The sequence below is a fragment of the Verticillium dahliae genome, genomic scaffold (assembly GCF_000150675.1).
Source record: "Verticillium dahliae VdLs.17 supercont1.22 genomic scaffold, whole genome shotgun sequence".
NCBI lineage: Eukaryota > Fungi > Ascomycota > Sordariomycetes > Glomerellales > Plectosphaerellaceae > Verticillium > Verticillium dahliae.
In genome coordinates this window covers 72,900-76,060 of record NW_009276918.1, presented here as the reverse complement: position 1 = coordinate 76,060, position 3,161 = coordinate 72,900, and positions in this window count along the sequence as shown.

Genomic DNA, 3,161 nt, shown 5'->3' with positions numbered 1-3,161 from the left:
GCCCCAAGATTGGCGGTTGGCGAGAGCCCGAGCTCCTCTCTAGCGCACACTTTGCCGGTCTGAATACGGGCCTAAATGTCGTTTCAGGCCCTGGGCCAACCGGGAGCCACGCTGCGCGCCACTGGATGCCTCCGCCTCGAGTCTGCGCTGCCACATCCCACACCCATTTGATCGACTCAACGACTGGACAGGCATCGCGCTCATCCATCACCACCCGCGCCGAGCCGACGCGTTGTGAGCCAATTGCAACGTCAGCCAAACGCGTTGATCGCCTGTACCAATTGCCTGGGGTCGAATCGTGAGAAGTCGGTCCAATCGCCGTGGCGTTGTTTTGCCTGGCCTCACCGACGATTCGCTCGACAACCCTCAACAATTCTGCACCCTCCAATGCCCACCGACAAATGCCACAATGGCAACCGCCGTCCGAGCTGGGATGAAGAGGGTCGATGAAGACAAAGGCGCGAGCCATGAAAGACCTCCACCGCCAAAGAAGGCCAGAATCCATGCCACCGCCAATCCCGTAAAGCACGCTCTGCTTCGGCAGTATTACCCTGAAATTGTATCATTACGCCATTATCTCATCTCCAAGTTGCCAAGCGCGTCAAGACTTCGTCGCAAGAAGATAGCCAGCATTGGCTCCGAAGAGCCCCGCTCCTCGGCCGATTTTAGAGGCGACCTTGAACGTCAGCTGTGCCATCTGCTGGACACTACTGTTGTTGGCCTTCAACACAGTCAACTGCCAGCAGCAGATGACAATGTTCGACGGGAGGAATGGACCAAGTTCTCTCAGAGAGGCGACGAGTCTTATGTGACGCTATCGGGCGGATTGTCTGACGCCCTCTTTTCTCAGGCAGAGGTTTGCATAGCCTTGTCCCATGCTTTTTTTCCCCCAATGCTTGCTGACATGGACCCCACGCAGATTGTTGACTTCGTTGTCTGGCTTCTCTTTTCCCAACAAGGCAGCAACACCACCTGGCCTAAGCATCTCCTCTGTGATGGCTTTCGTAGGAATGCCACGCATGCCGCCACATCGGCCATTCCTGGGCTGCTTTCCATGTACCCAAATCACCATGTGCAGGCTCTGAAGAAGAGCCCCTGGCCGGAGCTACTCATGTTACTGGGCAAGTCAGGGGAGAGTATCATGATTGATCTTCTTGTTGATGGAGCCATGTTCACGCCCATCCAGGCGGGATTGGACAACATGTATCAGCTAAGCGGTGTGCCCTTGTCGGAATTGAGCCCAGCGCAGAGCCAATTGTCCAAAGCTCTACTGCCGGGCACAGTACCACAGCGACCGCTGTCTGACATCACCTTCGTCAGAAGCCGTATGATGTATGCACGAGCCGCACTCAACACTCGAGGTCTCGTGCTCTTTGGATTTCGTCATATTCGTAAGGCTCTCGTTCCCACAAACGCTTGCTCTTTGCTAACCGTGATTGCAGATGTTCTGAATCGATGTCCGCTTCCAGGCATGACAATGCTTGGGACAGTGGAATCAGGGATTCCGAGCAAGTTTGAAGATAGCACACGGAAGTTGCTGATGTACGTTTTCCCACGACAGTTCGGCCTGCATAACGTCTTTTCTTCCGAAGTCGACAGACGGCAGACAACGCAGAAGTTCCAGGATTATACCCTACGAGAGGACGAGATCAAGTCTCTCTATCCTCAATCGGGACGATCCGGAACTGACAAGCCTAAATCCCTGCCCAAAAGGCTGCGTGGGGAAGTCGTCCGTTTGATCCAGCGTCTACAGGTCCGGCATGCTCGGTGCTCGTATACTGAACTGCTCCGACATTATTGCCCATCTGCGCTGGATGCCAATGCTGGACAACGACGTTCCATACAAGATCAGCCTGGGGGCCAAAAAACGGCCCTTGGCAAACGGACATCACTTTCTGCAACCCAACAGACAATGTCGAAAAGGTCAGGGCTGCGACGAAAGTCCGGTGGCAAAGACTATCGCAGGTCTACACAGATCGCACAACAGCCACCACAGCCCACCGTTACATTCGAGACGATCACAGACTTGGCAACGCCTGTCGCCCATGTTTCGGCCTTTTGCCAAGCGGTTCTTGCAAAACTCATACCCGATGACTTCTGGGGCTCGGGCTCCTCTCGGAGGTCTAATAAGCAGCTGGTCATGACGAAGGTGCACCACTTTGTCAAGCTTCGCAGGTTCGAGTCGTTATCGCTCAGTGAAGTTGCAAGTGGTCTCAAGGTGCGAGGCCTTACCCATGTTGTGTTATTCGGCTGACAAGGAAATCCTAGGTGACAGACATCGGTTGGTTAGCACCACCGGGCTTAAAGTCCCAGAAGACTAGCCTAACCGACATGAACAAGCGCCTCGAGATTTTGAACGAATTCCTCTACTATGTTTTTGATTCCCTTTTGATACCCCTCCTGCGTAGTAATTTTTATGTCACTGAGTCCAGTGTTCATCGGTACAAGTTGTTCTTCTTTCGTCACGACATCTGGCGCTACGTGGCAGAGCCAGCCATGGCGGAGCTCAAGGCCACCATGTTTGAGGAGGTTAAGCTGGATCATGCACGGAGGATATTGGAGAACAGGAAACTTGGGTTCAGCCAGGTCAGGCTGCTGCCCAAACAAATCTCCATGCGCCCCATCACCAATCTCCGAAGAAGGGCCGCGCCGATTGGCAACAAAAAGATGCTGGGTTTGAGCATCAACTCAATTCTTGGGCCGGTGTACTCGGCCTTGAAATTGGAAAAGGTAAGCCTTCCCTCCTGGTACGAGGTGAAGCATCGACTGACGACTCAGGAACTCGACCCATCCAAGCTGGGTGCCTCAATGTTCTCTGTTCCGGATGTCTACCGGCGGTTGAATGCATTTAAAAACAGCCTAGGAGACACCCCAGGAAAGCTCTACTTTGTCAAGTTGGATGTCAAGGCTGCTTTCGACACCATTCCACAAGATGCCGTCCTCAAGTTGATGCAGGACGTGACAACTCAGGACAGGTATAAGCTGTTGAAGCACGTTGAGATCAAAGCAGGTCATGTGGGCGGAGTACACAAGCCCACGCGGCGGTGGCAAGCGGTTGCCATCTGCGAGCACGATAAGACCCCGTTCCTTGATCGTGTCGAGAGCCAGCTGGCGCCGACCAAGCGGCATACAATCTTCATCGACAATGTCATGCAGCGGTC